The sequence below is a fragment of the Acinonyx jubatus genome, chromosome D1 (genome assembly GCF_027475565.1).
Source record: "Acinonyx jubatus isolate Ajub_Pintada_27869175 chromosome D1, VMU_Ajub_asm_v1.0, whole genome shotgun sequence".
Taxonomy (NCBI): Eukaryota; Metazoa; Chordata; class Mammalia; order Carnivora; family Felidae; genus Acinonyx; species Acinonyx jubatus.
In genome coordinates, this window is record NC_069390.1 from 10,172,417 (window position 1) to 10,189,138 (window position 16,722).

General features: G+C 50.2%; 1 protein-coding gene across 2 annotated transcripts in view; it reads left to right on the plus strand.

The window, feature by feature from the left end:
- Positions 1-44: 44 nt before the first annotated feature.
- The window catches only part of VPS37C (VPS37C subunit of ESCRT-I), a 28,517-nt gene continuing 11,839 nt past the window's right edge, over positions 45-16,722 (plus strand). The window contains exon 1 of one of the 2 annotated variants that reach the window (XM_027045861.2): positions 45-73. The gene's annotated coding sequence lies outside the window, so the exon portion shown is untranslated. Of the gene's footprint in view, positions 74-10,249; positions 13,009-16,722 lie in introns of those variants that run through there. The other variant, XM_015075433.3, reaches the window with a different exon arrangement.

Consider the following 16,722-nt stretch of genomic DNA (forward strand, 5'->3'; position numbering starts at 1 on the left):
GTGTGGGCGCGGGCCGTGGTTTAACCCGCGGCGGCTGTGGCGGCGGCGGCGGCGGCGGCGGCGGCCGGGGCAGGTGAGCGGGACCCGGGGAGGGGCGAGGACGGGGAAAGGGGTGGCGCTGGCAGTGGTTCCCGGCGCGACCCCGCCTGTCCGCCTCGTCCTGGCAGACGCCGGTGATTGGGCGCGAAGGGCGCGTGACTACCGCCGGCGCCCCTGCCCCTCGCAGCGGAAGGGAGGGAGGCCGGCGCCCCTGCCCCTTGCGCCCTCCCCTCCCTTCCCCCTGCAGGTGGAGCGTCTGGCCCCGCCCCACCCCACCCCCTCACCGCCACCCCCCACCCCCATTCCATATTTGAGCATCTTGTTGGTCATAGTTCTAGTGACGTTGGAGTCCGTTTGCCCATTATACAGATGGGAAAGCAGGCCTCAGAGTGGGATCTGACTTGCCAGAGGTCGAACGGGAGGCCGGTGGCAGAGTAGGGTCGCAGTGATCCTGGTCTGTGACCCCCCGCCTGTGCCCTTTCCCCAGCGCAGGGAAAGAACCAGAGCTTTCAGCCTTTAGTCTGTTCTTACCTTTTTTTTCCAGCGTCCCTGACCAAACCCTACCCCTGGACCTGCTGGGTAGAAAGGCATTGGTGTGTGTGTGTATTTTATACGTGTACGTACATTATTTATATATCTCTATATATCTATCTGTCTAACTTTCTCCAGTACGTGTCTGGTTCTTGGGTACAGATGGCAGTGGTATGCGTCTGTGTATCTCCAGTATGTGCCTGATTCCTCCTTTCGTCCCCACAGCCAATGAGGTGCTTATTTTCCCACTTTATGGATGGGAGAAGGAGTAACCCGGGGCTATGTTGTGAGTTCCTGGCAGAGCTGACCCTACACCTTGCGTTTCAGCCCCTGAGACCGTCAGGACTTTCTTAGGACAGGGTCTGGGCTCATCCACCCTAGGAACGTCCACCTTTAGCTCTGGAAACTTCACAGACTCACTTCCCTTCGCTTCAGCAGAGATACAGTGATCCTCTTGCTGACTCAGCCCTTTTCCACTCCCTTCGTTGGCTCCTTGCCTCTTTTCCAGGAGTCATTGCACCCAAGATGCTGCCACCTGACTCTCAGGACTGTCAGTCTTGGAGCTGGAGGTGGCGGTGACAGAGGGACTTGGGAAGGAATGACTTTCCTGGGCTCTTGTGCAGAGCTGCGGCCCTGCCCAGGCCTGGACTTTGTGGTCCTGGGTGGGAGGAAGGACTTGGGTGAAATATCGGCCACTGAAGTGAGAGTCTTTGTTCTTGGTGGTCCTAGTGGCCAGAAAGACTTTTTTCCTCGATTATCTTGGAAACTGGCTTGGTGCCTTTGTAGTTTCCATTAGGTGGAACATTTCATTTTAGACTTGTTCATTTAGATAAGCAGTTGGTCTGATTTCTTGACTGCCATGTGCTCTTGGCACTGTTCTAGGGGCTTTGTGAACATACTGAATTCTGAGAATACTTCAAGGTAGGTGGTGATCCCATTTTACGATGAAAAGTGAGTTGTAGAGGTGTTACATAATTTGGTCACACAGCCAGTAAGTGGCCGAATTGGAATTTTTTAACCCGGTAGTCTCATTTCAAAGCTCATGTGTTTGCTGGACCTTAAGAGTAACCTGTGATGCAGGGCACCTGGGTGCCTCAGTCGGTTAAGTAGCGGACTCTTGATCTCAGCCCAGGTCTCGATTTCAGGGTCGTGAGTTCAAGCCCCGTGTTGGGCTCCACGCTGGGCGTGAAGCCTACTTCAACAACAACATTAAAAAAAAAAATCATCTATGATGCTTGTTAAAAATACAGAGTCAAACCTCTGGAGATTTGTCTGGAAGGGTCCCAGGAATCTGTATTTTTAACACATGCATTGAGTAATTCTTACTGTAAGTCAAATTTGTGAAGCACCAGGAATCTGTATTTTTAACACATGCATTGAGTAATTCTTACTGTAAGTCAAATTTGTGAAGCACCACCTTTTTTTCCATTAAAAACTTTTAAATGTTTATTTATTTTTGAGAGAGAGAGGGAGGGGCAAAGAAAGAGGGAGACACAGAATCTGAAACAGGCTCCATGCTCTGAGCTGTCAGCACAGAGGCTGACACGAGGCTTGAACTCATGAATTGTGAGATCATGACCTGAGCCTAAGTTGGTTGCTTAACTGACTGAGTGGGAAGCACCACTTTCAGGGGCTTGTAGATTTTTGTTCTTGGAATTGAGATTATTTCTAAGGATTCTCGTTTTCTTTTTACTTACTGCTGTGCAATTTGCTACTCCAACATAGATCTGCTGTTGAGAGGGCATCAGGCTAACTAGCCATGCAGATCATTTCCCGATACTTTTGGCCAGGACCAGTAGGGTTTTTCCAGGCTGACATCATTAGGTCATTGAAGACCTTGTTTTAATCCCACTGGATCTCTGTTGTTCCAAAATTCTATTAGTTTCTGCTCAGAGTTTGGACTTTTCACAAGGTTCCGGTTTGTTCCTGGATAGTTGCCCTGTAACAGAGATCTCTGTCGTGGCGATGTCTCTGAGGATTCGGGAGCTTTAAAAGGCATGTTTACTTCACAGGTGCTCCCTCCACTGCGTTTCTCTTTCCCTTCGCTGGTTTCTGTGAAAGACTTGAGCAAATACCAAACAGGTTTGTCGTGATTTAGGTGGTGCCCCTGGGGCTTAGGATGGGCTGGAGAGTGGAGAGAAGGAGAGACTCAACCACGAATACGTTATCAAACAGATAGCCCAGGTCAGGTATGCCTAGCATTGAAGACACGGCAGTACTTTTAGTCCCACTGCTAATTCATGTGATTCCTCCTCAGCAGGATTACAAATAGTAGAAGACACAAAGTCAGCCTTATACTCTTACTTTACTCTCTTTCTGTCCAATAAACGCTGCTTTCTAACTTAATGTCTTTGTAAACAGTGGATGTAGCTTGTGTGACTTGAAACGTTTTAATGTACTGAGGCGTGTTTTGTGGCGCAGGATATGATCTTCCCTGGTAAGTGTTCTGTGACTACTTGGGAAAAAGGTGTTTCCTGCTTTGCTGTCTGGCGTGTGGTATAAATGTCCTCTGAGTTGGTTGGTAGTGCTGTTCAGGTCTTAACTGCTTAGTGCTTTTCTGTTTACTTGTTCTATCCGTTATTGAAAAAGGGGGGGGGTCATTGAAACTTACAACTGTAATTGTTGGTCTGTTCATTTCTCCTGGTAGTTTTATCAGTTTTTGCTTCATGCAATTTGAAGCTCTGTTATTAAGTGCATAAACATTTGGAGTGTTTTTGTTGGATGAATTGACCCTTTCAGTCCCTGGTGATATTCTTTGCTCTGAAATCTACATGGTCTCATATTAATGTAGGCAATCCAGCTTTCAAAACACTGTTGGATTGATATCCAGAATGTATACAGAACTACAACTCAAAATAGAAAACAGAAACAAATGATATGACTAAAATAGGCAAAGGACTTGAATAGACATTTCTCCGAAGATACACAAATGACCAATTAAGCACATGAAGATACTCAACGTCACTAGTCATTAGGGAAATGCGAATCAAAATGACAAAAAACCCAGAAGTGGTGGCAACAGGATGTGGAGAAATTGGAACCCTTATTGCTGGTCGGAAAGTCGAGGGCACGGCTGCTGCAGAAAACAGTATGGCAGCTCCTCCAAAAATTAAATACACAATCACCGTAGGACCCAGCCATTCCAATTATGTATATGCCCGAAAAAAGTAGAAGCAGAGACTCAAACAGTATGTTTGTATACCAATGTTCATGGTAGCATTGTTCACAATAGCCAAAACGTGGAAGCAGCCCAAGTGTCCATTGACAGATGAATGGATAAACAAAATGTGATACATACATAGAAATTATCTCTCTTTAAAAAGGAAGGAAACTTTGACACATAGTACCACCTGGACGAAACTTGAAGAAATAATGCTAAATGAAACAGGCCAGTCACAAAAGGACAAATGCTGCATGATTTCTCTTACGTAAGGTTCCGAGAGTAGTTAAATTCATAGAGACAGACAGAATAGTGGTTGCCAGGGGCTGAGGAGGACGAATGGGGAATTAATGTTTAATGGGTATAGAGTTTCATTTTGGGATGATAAACTTCTGGAGGTGGGTGGTGTTGATGGTAATATAACCATGTGAATGCCCTTAATGCCACAAAAGTGTGCACTTAAAAGAGGTTAAAATGGGGGCTCTTGGGTGGCTCAGTCGGTTGAGCTTCTGACTTCGGCTCAGGTCACGATCCCGTAGTTCGTGAGTTCGAGCCCCACATCGGGCTCTGTGCCAACAGCTCAGAGCCTGTCGCCTGCTTCGGATTCTGTGTCTCCCTCTCTCTCTCTGCCCCTCCCCTGCTCACGTTCTGTCTGTCTCTCTCAAAAATAAATAAACATAAACAAAAAATTTAAAAAAAGGTTAAAATGGTAAATTTCATGTTGTATATGTTTTACCACAATTTAAAAATGGACAGTGTTCAAAAAATTAGTGTTTACTTGGTGTATTTCTTTATATTCTTTTACTTTTAAATTATTTGTGCCTTCGTATTTAAAGTGGGTTCTTGTAAGCAACGTATAGGTAGGTTTTGCATTTTGTAAGATTCAATTTTGTAATCTCTGCCTTTTAATTGGGATGTTTAGAATATTTACACTTAATATGATTATTAAGTGGGCTTAACTCTTAATACGATTATTAAGTTGGGCTTAACTATTATCTTGCTATTTGTTTTCAGTTTGCCCAATATTCTTTGTTCCCATTTCCTTTTTCCTCTGGTCTCTTTGGGGTTGAGTAATTTTTATGGTTTCATTTTGTTCCCTTTGCCTAGTTTATTTGCTATAACTCTTTTTTGTTTGTTTTTTAGCAGTTGCCTTAAGCTTCATAGTTTGAGTCTTTAACTTGGCACAGTCTATCATCAAATGGTATTATACCACTTTACATATAGTATAAGAACCTCACAGTAGTATACATTTATTACTTTCCTTCTGGACTTTGTATTGTTATCACACATTTCACTTGTACATGTGTTGTAAATCCCATAATACATCGTTATTATTATTTTTTAAAATTGTTTATTTTTGAGAGAGAGAGAGAACTCATGTGCATGAGCGGAAGAGGAGCAGAGAGAGAGGGAGACAGAGGATCCGAAGTGGGCTCTGTGCTGACAGCAGGGAGCCTGGTGTGGGGCTTGAACTCAGGAGCTGTGAGATCATGACCTGAGCCAAAGTTGGGCGCTTAGCCAACTGAGCCACTCAGGTGCCCCACATTGTGATGATTTTTGCTGTAAACAGCTGATGATTTTGTAAAGAGATCAAAAAGAAGAAAAATATATTTCCTTACATGTTTATCATTTCTGGTGTTTTCCATCCCTCTGTGTAAATCCATTTTGTTTCAGAGTCTTTCTCACTTTACTATTTCTTGCAGTGCTGGTCTGTGGGTGATGAATTCTTTCAGCTTTCGGATGCCTAAGAGAGTCTTTATTTTGCCTTTGGTATTGAAAGGCATTTTCCCTGGGTATAGGATTCTTAATTGACTCGTACTTTCAGCATTTTTAAAGATGTGGTTCCAGTGTCTTCCGGCTTGCATTATTTCAAATGAATAATCTGTCGTGTCTCTGATTTTCGGGCTTCCATTCCTGATGTGCCCTTTTTCCTTCTAGCAGCTTTTCTTCTATTGCTGGTTTTGAACAATTTAATTATGATATGCCTTGGTGTACTTTTCTTCAGGTTTCTTGTTCTTGGGTCAGCTGAGTTTTTGGGATCTGTGGGTTTGTATAGATTTTGTCAAATTTGGAGAGTCGAGTTAATTCTTCAGATACTTTCTGTGTTCTCCTTTCTCTCTCTCCTTTGGGGACTCCAGTTAACATGTATTTAGGATGCCTGAAGTTGTTGCACAGCTCTCTGATGCTCCCTTCATTTTCTTCCCTGGTCTTTTTATTTTTCTCTTTGTGGTGGTTTTGGATAGTTCGTATTGTCGCTTCTTCAGGTTTATCAAGCTTTTGTCGTTCGCCTCATCTGTTGCTACGTTTGCCCGGTATACTTTTTATCACAGACATCATAGTTTCCATCTCTGCAACTCAGTTTTTTCTTTTAGCTTCTTGAATATGTGGAACATGGTTATAGTGGCCATTTTAATGTCATTTTCTGCTAATTCTGTTCTTGAATATGTGGAACATGGTTATAGTGGCCATTTAATGTCATTTTCTGCTAATTCTGTTATCTGTATATATACTTTTAAGTTTCTTTATTTTGAGAGAGAGTGAGAGAGAATGCAAACGAGTAGGGGAGGGGCAGAGAGAGAGGGAGAGAGAGAATCCCACGCGAGCTCTGTGCTGTCAGCTTGAAACATGATGCGGGGCTCAATCCCACAAACCGTGAGATCATGACCTGAGCCAAAATAAAGGGTCGGACGCTCAACTGACTGGGCCACCCAGGCGTCCCTGTTATCTGTATTTCTGAGTCTGTTTCTGTTAATGGAAAAGCTTTCTTGCTTCTTTGTATGTCTGGTAATTTTTGATTGATGTCAGATGTTGAGAATGTTATGGGTGCTGGATATTTCTGTATTTCTATAAATATTCTTGGCATTGTTTTGGGACACTGTTAAGTTACTTGGAAACAGTTTCATCCTTTAAAGATTCGCTCTTAATTTTGTCATGTGGGATCAGAACAAGGCAGTACCTTCTTCATGCTAGGTTTTCCACTTTGGCTGAGGCAGAAATTATTCTTGGCTCAACTTTGGGTCCAAGGATCGTTCTCTCTGATCCTGATCTGTACTACGCAGCCAAAAAGTGGAGGGGGACCCTTCGTAGATTTCCAGAGCTCTCCCTTTGTGTAGCTATCTCCTCTCTGGTTTTAGGCCCTTTAAAGTCTGGCTGCCTTGACCTCCCTGGACTCCCAGCTTGCTTTCCCCAACCCGGGGAGACTGTCGGGCTCCAAGACTGGCAGGCGTTGCCTGGGTACTTTCTCCCTGCATCGTGGCCTGGAACCCCTTTCTGGGCAGTGAGCTAGGGCAGTTGTTCCTCCCTCTCAGAAATCACTTTCCCGAAATGCCTGATGCCCATTGTCTGAAAAATCATTGTTTTATTTATTTTGTCTGGCTTTTTGGTTGGTTGAGGCAGGAGAGAAATCTAGTCCCTGTTCCCATGTGTTGGCCAAGAGCAGGTGCCCTTTGCGGTCAGCTCTCATCGAGTGCCTTGTGTGTGCTAGGCACTGACCCAGTGCTGGGTTGCAGACCTGAGTGACACACGGGCTGTGTGGGCTGTGCCCTTGGGGAGCTCACAGTCTGGCTGATTCCTGTATCCTAAATGCTGGGCGGTACTTCCAGAACACTATGGGAGGGTGGGAGAAGGAGCTGGCATTTGAAGGCTGGACAGGCATTTTCAAGCTGGAGGAGGCAGAGGACAGAGTATTCCGGGCAGAAGAGCAGGAGGAGCAAAGGCTGGATGGCAGGGCTGGGAACGCCTTGAGGGCAGAGTCCCCGTCCCACTCATCTTTATACAGGTGTACAGTGATTGGAAGCCTGTTGCCTGTCCTGGGACCAGTGGGTAGAACAGAGAGTTGGGGCAGGGTGAGCAGCCCGTGAGGGAGTGGAGGGCGATCTAGATGAAAAGGGAGGTTTGGGATCAGTTGATCTAGGACCTTGCCTGTCAAGCCAAGGAGCAAAGATTTTGAATATAATACCAAAGCACTGGGGAGCTATGGAAGGTTTAAGCAGGGATGTGAGTGCCCTGACTGGCTGTGTCCTTTAGAGATTTACTGGGGTCTGTGGGAGAGGGCTAGTGAGGTTGGAGTCTGTTAGAACCAGATGGGCAGCTGCTGGAGAGGCTGGCTCGGAGTGGGCATTCTGCCAGAGGATGAAAATGAGTGCAGAGCCCAGGGCAGCCACTGATCAGGCGTTGGCCTATTTGGTAATGGCCTTTGCTTGTTTGATAATGACCTTCGAGGGGCCCTGCCTGAGTCGAGAGCAGATATGAGGAGGCTCTGGCCTAGTTTCTCTTTTCCTGTGGCTACCCTGTTGCCCTCGGCACACCTGCCCGCCTTGGGGTGCGGGGGGGGGGGGGCACCGAGAAGTTCATAGTGTCAGACGTCATCGGCAGAGGGTAGGGTCTACAGGTGTCTCACCTTCTACCAGCCTAGGATGGCCCCAAACAGGTAAGAACAGCGAGTTTCATTGCCTTGGACTTTGAATAGACAAACCTCGAGGGGCCTCATACAGACTCCTGGATTTGTGTCCTGAGTGTGCCTTTGCCTTGACCTCAATCCTGACCCTTCTTAAACGGATGATTGAAGCTGCCAGCTCAGCTTGCTCCGTGCAGATTAGCCAGTGTCGGGTGTGGGGAGGCCGACAGCTGCAGGCTGAGCACCTTCCTGAATCACCTGAACAGTTGGGGCAGAGGAAGAAGGAAATGGCAGGTGGGTGTGGACGGTTTTCTTTTCACTGAGCCGTGGGGCCAGAGAAGGAAGAGGCTTTGCAGAGTGTCTGGGTTGTGTTTCCCTGTCGGGAAATTTCAAGAATGGGCTACTTGTCAAGTAACCTGTTTCTTGGCCACCATACTGACTGAAGCGGAACGTTATTGATCTGAGTCACATCCAGCCATTGGATTTATGTTGTGCTGTTGATTGATGGCGTCTCTGGAGGAATCTTAAGTTCCCCCTCCTCAGTGTCCAGGGAGGGAACGGGCCATGTGGGAGCTCAGCCCTGGTGATGAAGATCCTGACCGCTCGTTGAGCCTGGCCTGAGAGCCGGGCATTAGACTTCCCGGGCAGTGATTCATTTCATCCTCGTCAAAACCCTGTCTTCTAGAAGAAACCGAGGTATAGAGAGGTGAAGTAGCCTGCCCAAGGTCTCTAGCCAGTAGTGACCGAGGGCTCAGGGCTGTGTGTCTTCCAGAGCCGTTAGCCACTGGGCTTTCCCTGCAGGGCCGAGGCCCGAAGGAGGTAGTGTTCCCAGTGCTATCGAGAGAGACCAGGCCCTGTTCTTTAGAAGTCGAATGGAAAGGCATCAGTAATAACGATCACTTAGTAAGTTTGTCCCCGGGGCCGGGCACTGCGTTCCAGGGACATGCGCTTGACCGAGAGGCGATGGGAGTGTGGTGGTGGGGGGGACGGGCCGTAAAGCCAGACCCCCTCAGTGACACTCAGGCTCTAGCATTTCCTCATTGTGAGACTGGTCAGGCACGAGACTCCTTCGACGCAGGTGTCTTGTCTGTAAAGCGAGAAAAGCTGAGGGGGACACAGCCGTGAAGGCGCATTGTGAGGGCCATACGAGCTGCTGCGCGCAGAGCGCCTAGAACACTGCCCTGTACCTCGCAAGTGCTCTGCACGCCATCCGTGGGGACTGTCCTTCCTCTTGTGCTGGTGGGACAGTGAGGCTTGGGGAGGGGCACTGAGCGAAGCCTGGTTCGGTCCCTGCCCCCAAGGAGTTCCCAGCTGAATGACCCTGGCTTTGCCCTTGCCTTCCCCGGGCCGGAGAGTCCTTTCCCGTGCCTTCCCCATCCTGCGAATGCCTGCCTGTCCTTCAGATGTCAGCTGCCCTCTGGGAAGCATTTCTTGCTCTTTGTCCCAAAGTGTTCATCCTGCTCTCTTCCTCCCTCCCTCTGCCCTGCTGCTGAGATATCACAGCTGCAACAGAGTGGAGGAGGGGGGCTTGGGCATAGGTGAGGGATGAGGGCAGGGCTTTTCAAAATGTGCTCTGGGAAGGTGCCCTGAGGGCCCCCTTGAGGCTTTGGGGGAGAGTAGGGCTCTTCCCCTCCCCCTTCTGGGAGGAGCATGGCTTCCGGGATCTGTTCTGTGCCCTGGGGGATTGGGGGAATGTTTTAAAGGAGAACAACTTTGGAAATTTGGAAAACTAGCAAAGCAACAGGGTGCACCGGGCAAGTGGGAAAAGAGGATGGAAGTGGAGGTCCTGACAGCTGGAGGGATGGGGACCAGGGAGGGAGGGGATGGCTGGCTTTCAGGGAAGCTGGAGGGCGGAGGGCGCCGGAAGCAGTGCTTCCAAAAATTAATCCAAAGGTGCCCGGATCAAAACACTCTGGAGCAATGACCAGATACAACCTGGTGATTGGACATCACAGGTGTCTCGGGTGGCCTGGAAGATCGGGAGCAAGGGCGCGAAGCTGAGGGCATGATGGAAATGGGGGTCAGGCAGAGAGTGTGGTTTGGGGAGGGAAAAAGGTGATGGTTGAGGTAGTCACTCCTGGAATGCCTGAGTGAGGAATGCCTGAGTTGAGGAATGCTGTTGAGGGGAATATGCCCCGCAGGCATGGGAAGGGTCCCTTTAGGGGACGGGCTGGGTCATCCAGGGACTTTATGTAACCAGGGGCTCCACACCCTGCTGTCTGGCTCAGGCTCCATAGGTTGTCCCCTGCTGATGGACACCCCCCCCCCCGCCCCCCCGCCCCCAGCCTGGCCACTTAGCCCGTAGAGGCAGTTTGCAGAAGTCTTGGGCCACTCTGGAGTGCCCCCTGCGTCTGGCACAGTAAATGGGCTCATCATTCCTGGATCTTCTCACTTAGGGGCCTGCCTCTGGGAAAAGGGGGTCAGATAGAGTTATTCAGTAGACCTGAGGAGCATGTGGTTGTTACATAAATACTATATAAAGATGACAATTGCCTTCCGAAAGCCTCGTCCTGAAAGGTTGTATATCCCTCCGTCGATGTACAGGTGCACTTATATTTGAGGATCTTTGTTCAGATTGGTTTGGAGCCTGTTTCCGAAAGCCACATCCTTAGCCTTCCTGGGGACCTGCCCTCCCTCCTGAGCCTAGCTGGGTATCTGGCCAGGTTGTCAGGCAGCATTTTCCAAAAGTAAGGTGTGAGCGTGTGAATTAATGCTACCGAACGCCTGCCTGGTGGTTTTTCTAGCACCTCTAGCAGTGATCTCGCTGAATTCTCTTTAAGTCCTTACAACAACTCATGATGTTGGTAGTGTTAGCCCCATTTCACCAGTGAGAAACAGTAAGAAAGGCGGAATAATTTGCCCAAGGTCATACAGCTAGTAAAAGGTCAAGCTGGGATTTCAGTCCAGGAATATTTGGTTCTTAAGCCCTGAACTCTTTCCACTTCCCTTCATGCTGTCGTAACTATTTAGCACTGGGGGGTGGGGAGGAGTTCCCAACCCCAGAAATTCCTTAGAAAGAGAGAAAACTTAAGAAGGCTCCCTTCTGGTGCTTACGTACCAACTTTTCAAATTGAAGGAAAGGTCAGTTCCATGGTGCTTTGGGCCAGGTGAGCAGTGCCTGAAGGTTTGATCTGTTTTTATTAAGTCCTGTGGGAAGTCAAGTGACTGAATGGTCTGATACTTGGGTGAGCGGCTAGAATCATTCTACGAAAAGAAAACTAGATCAGGTCAACAAATATATCCTCATTAAGCTGCAGGAATAGGAAGGTTTCTAAGGCAACCGCAGGTGTTTTTGACAGGAGGGGTGGGATGGGGCCAGGCCTCTCTAACTCAGGCATAGGGAACTGCACAGGTTGCTATGGTAACTACTTGCTACTTCTGGGAAATGTACAAGAAGCCCACGGCCTTTACAACGCTCCCTGCAGGGTGATTTTGGGCTTGAAGTAGCTTGCAAGTCAGTGTGGTGTGGTAGCGGTGAGGAGGGGAGCGACTGGAACCTGTGCTTTATCTCCAGCCGGGAGCCGGGAAATCCCGAGGCACCCTGCCCAGTCACAGTCTGGGTCCCGATTCAGTTATGGCAGTCATTTTGCTTGACTCGATATCGAGCTCCAGGGGTGTCAGGAGGTGCCCCGAATCATCGGATTACCCCCAAGAGGCAAAATAATTAACATTTGTTCAGTGCTCTGGAGCTTGCAAGGCCATCTCGGGGCCGTGTGCTCATCTGAGGCACAAAACCCCTACAGTAGGATTATCGTCACAGAGCCCATTTTCCAGGTAAGGAAACTGAGGTGAAGAGACTTGATCAGGGTCACACAGCTCCAGGGTTGTGGAGCCAAAGCGCAGACCCTGGGCATCAGTCCACATTCCGTGCTTTTCTCTGCATCCTGTTGGGGGAAAGCTGGCATTAACTGTTCAGACAGAGACAAGGGGCATAAGAGGCACCAGGCAGCTCCAAGGCTGGCATACCTTGTTCTGATCTGAGCTCAGAAAATACTGCATTTTGCTTTACTTTTTTTTTTTTTTTTTTAGTTCATTTATTTTTGAGAGAGGGGGTAGGGGCAGAGAGTGACAGGGAGAGAGAGAGAATCCCAAGCAGGCAGGGCACTGACAGTGCAGGGCTCGAACTCACAAAGATCGTGAGATGGTGACCAGAGCTGAAACCAAGAGTCGGATGCTTAACTGACTGAGCCATCCAGGTGCCCCTCTACTTTCTTTTTTTTTTTTTAAGTTTATTTATTTTGAGAGAAAGAGCGAGCGAGAGTGCCCGTGTGAGTGCATACGTGCACAGGTGAGCGGCGGAGGGGCAGAGAGAGAGAATCCCAAGCAGGCTCCAGGCTGACAGCGTGGAGCCTGACATGGGGCTCGAACTCCCGAACTGTGAGGCCATGACCACAGCCGAAATCAAGAATCAGGATGCCCAACTGACTTTTTTAAGGCACCCTTACTTTTTTTTTTTTTTTTAGCGTTTACCCTTGTAAAGGATCTGATATCAGTTGAAACTATTTGTTTTTGAGCTGAACAGTCCTGGCAAAGGTGGAGATTGAGCAAGAGCCACCGGCGCGTTGTCCCCCTCTCTCCCCCATCAAGGACAGATCTGGAAGGCGGCCCTGAGTTTGAACCCTTCCCAGCACCCTTCTCCCTCGAGACATCCTCAGGCCCCTCCACCCCACCCCAGGGAGCAGCGGGAAAGGGCACTTCCTCTGGCCTCCACCCCCCAGGGTATCACATAGTCACCTTTGGGCCTCGCTATCCTCGCTAGATCGTGTTCCTCTTGTTCCGGACGTGTGAGACCGATGTAGCCAAGATATCAAGTGATGGAAAGAAGGTGACACCGAGAGATGCAGGGCCAGTGGCCGGAGACTTCGTTTCCCCTCCTGGTTGCGTGCGTACTACCCGGGCCCTGGGGCCGCACCTGCGAGCCTGTCCCCTTGCTTCTGGTGGCTGCTCCAGCCTCGTCGGCCCCCATTCTCAGCTCTTGGTGGCAGAAGGTGGGCCCAGGGTGCCCGTGCAGTGCCCTTGTCACCTCATCCCCCTGTCCTCCCTGCTTTTCTGTGGCATCTGTCCTCCGGGCACGTGTCTCTCATGGAGGGACCCACCCGGCGTTTCATTGTTTTACAACTTTTGTGTTGGCTACTGGAATTTTAAAAAGGGAGAGGTGTCCCCTGCATCTGCATTCCTGGCTTCCCTGGGAGACCTGGCGGCTCTGGGCCGCCCTCCTTCCTGCAGGAGGTGCCTGCACTGGGCTGGCCCCTGATGCCAGTGCCTGCCTGGCCCTGGTGGGTGCCCGAGTTCATGAGCTCGGGTGTAGGTGAAAGCTGCGGAGGAGACAAAACAGGACAAAACAAAAAGTTTTTCTTCCTTTTTATTAGCAAGGAAACAGTGACTTTTTCTCTCCTTGTGGAGGGAACGCAGATTAGCACATGCGTTGCCTTTCCCACTTTGTTCCCAGTCTGATTCCCTTTGAGTCGATGGTGTCACCCCCCAAACAGAGGTGTTATCTCGCTGTACTTGTGAATGCTGTAGAGCCACCTGCCTGCGCCTCCAGCCTTCTCCTCCCCTCTCTCAGCTGTGTGGATCTGCAGCGGCTCCTTACAAGGGCCCTGCTGTCACCTGCCCTTGGCCCTCTGGCTCCTGTCCCAACACCAGCTGCCCCCCTTCAGTGAGGACTTGCAGGCCTCTGACACCCCCACCCCTCAGAGCCGTCCACCTTTCCCCTCCTCACTCCACTGGTCCCCACCTGTGCTACGTCCCCTCGTCCCTGCATTCACCGTGATGGGTTCTCAAGGTTTTTGCTTTTTAAAACTGAATCGAGGGGCGCCTGGGTGGCTCAGTCGGTTAAGCGTCGACTCTTGGTTTCGGCTCAGGTCATGATCTCACGGTTTCGTGAGTTCCAGCCCCGCATCAGGCTCTGTGCTGGCAGCTCTGAGCCTGCTTAGGATTCTCTCTGCCCTTCCGCTGCCCACGCTGTCTCTGTCTCTCTCAAAAATAAATGAATAAAAACTGAATTGCGTCGAGGGGAGTTGGCCTCAGATTTTTTTTTTAATGTTTATTTATTTTTGAGACAGAAACAGAGTATGAACAGGGGAGGGGCAGAGAGAGAGGGAGACACAGAATCTGAAACAGGCTCCAGGCTCTGAACTGTCAGCACAGAGCCCGACACGGGGTTCGAACCCACGAACTGTGAGATCATGACCTGAGCCGAAGTCAGATGCTTCACCGACTGAGCCACCCAGGTGCCCCTGGCCTCAGTTTTATATGTTGGGGTTGTGCCTGGTGCATAGTAAAAACTCAGAGTTTATTTGCACCCCTCTGCCCCCAATCATCCTTCCTCCTTTTAGTTGGGGTCTTGTGCAGTTCTTGGCGGGTAGTATTTGCCCCATAAACATTTGCTTAGTGAAGGCATAGAGAGATGAAGGAAGGCGTGGTAAAGGGAAGTAGGCCTGTTCTGGAATCTCCACATCTTGCATATGACTCTCTGCCAGCTGACTGACCTGTCCTCTCCCTCCCTGCTATGGTCTGTTTTTTCTGGAAGCCCTGCTGTGAGCTATCAGTGGGCCAGGGTCTGTGCCAGGCACTGGGGAGACACAGGTGAACAAGACCATCCCCCTGCCTTCAAGGGGGCCCGTGTCTTTTCCTCTGTCCCCTCCTGCAGACCCTATCTGAGAAGTACCCAGCATCCTCCTGGGCAACTTGGCCAGCAGAAGGGGGTCTGAGTCAGGGCCCGGGGTGCTGAGGGGCATGGTGATTGCACTTGTCAGGCTCCAGAAGCAAAGCCCGTGGACCGGGGGTCCCCAGATGACTTCTCCATAATGTCCCAGTTCTCTGCGTTGTAACATCCCTGGTCACAGCTGCTTTGAGGAGTGCCGGTTTGGATTTTCCTGGCGGTGGGTGCCCAGGCTTCAGGGGCACCTGCTTTGTGGGCCTTGGGCAGAATGTCCTGTTCGCCCCTCCTTTTCCATATTCTGAACCCAGAGAAGTGCTTGCTGTGTTCAGCCTCACCGGGTGACCCTGAGAATCAGGGGGTGGCTCTGTGACTTCTGAAAGGCCTCGGGAGCTTCCAAGGGCAGGGGAAGCCACGATAAATCCCTACAAGATTACACTTGCCAGCCCAGGCCTGAGCTGTTGTCGGAGGGCGGGGTCGTGAGCCACCTCTGTCCCGGAGGTGGGGACCCAGGATGGGCCTGGATAATTGGCGTGCTCGCGTGGGATTGTAATCTCTGCATCTTGGGCAACCTTATAACTAAAGCATCTTCGTGCCTCTCCTGTGAAGGGCAGGGCAGGCGGGGCAGAGGTGCTTGTGATGTTACAGCAGCTGGGGTGGAAGGAGACTTGGGCCTCCCGTGGTGTGACCCCAACAGCTTATAGGACCTTGGGTAATACCCTGTTTGTTTCTGGGCTTCCTTTCATCTCTGAAATAAGGATAATTAAGCCTCATGTTTGCTTTAGTTACTGGAGTGATTATATAAACTAATGGCAGAGTTGGCTAAGGGGCCTGTTCTGAAGCCCGCAGTGAAATGGCATCGACACAGGAGAGTGATCTTTTGCAACCACGGGGCTGAGATGTTTCTTTTTCTGGATACGGGGGCGGTCATCTTTCCCGGTAGGGGCGCGGCCGGGATGGTCATCACAGACAGGAGCCAGAACGCTCTCCCGTCCCTTTGATCTTCCGAGTTCAAGAAGGTGCACGCGAAGGTGCCTACCTGGGAGGGAAGTGGGGGCAACCTTAGCACCTAGGAGCACCCCCCTGGGGATGGGGCGTCCCAGGCAGGGACAGTGCCGGGAGAGCGTGGTCTCTGTAAGAGATCTGTGTGCTTCATTCATGGCCCACTTTGGGGAGAATTCCCACTGTCTGCAAGATGGCGATTTTTTGGGTCACCAGCTAGATGTTACAGGGATTTGTGTCGCAGGGATTTCAAGGCCATCAAAGAGCCAGGTGTGGGGCTTTAGATGGCAGAGAAAGATTGTCACGTGGAGCGGCCACACACTTCCGTGCACCGCAGCTAATTTTATTTCTTGATTGGCCACCATTCTTAGCACAGCAGAGTCCCCTTTCTTGCTAAGTGTCTACAGTAGCTTCCTGCCAGACTTTGATGACCGGTGACATCCTCGGTGCTGTGGCCGTCCCTGTCCCTGGTGAAAGCAGCAGTGGCCTCGTGCAGGTTGTAGCAACATCAGGCCCCTCTTTGTGCGACCCGGGGAGGGGACTGGGCCACTCTGCTTTCACAGACGTCCATCGAACGCCCACGCTCACTGCCGGTTCAAGGATGGACACCAGATAACACGGAGGTATCGAGAGCTCTGTGTCAGCCCCAGCGGGAAAACAGTTCAGAAGGTTATAAAATAATGGAATGTTCGACAAAGGTTTTGTTTTGGTGGCTTTTCTCTAATCAAATCATTTCCCTTTTTGTGGGGGAGGGGGGGCGGACAGGAAAAGTGGTCGGTGAAGGCAAGCCAATCGAGGAAGCCAGTCTCCCGGGGTGGCTGTAGGGTGGCTTCTGTGTCAGTGCCTCCCAGTCAGGCCGGCTCCCAGTGCCTTCTGGGCCTCCAGCCCAGCGCAGACCCTCCCCCTCGACGTACCCCACCCCCACTTGGCCTC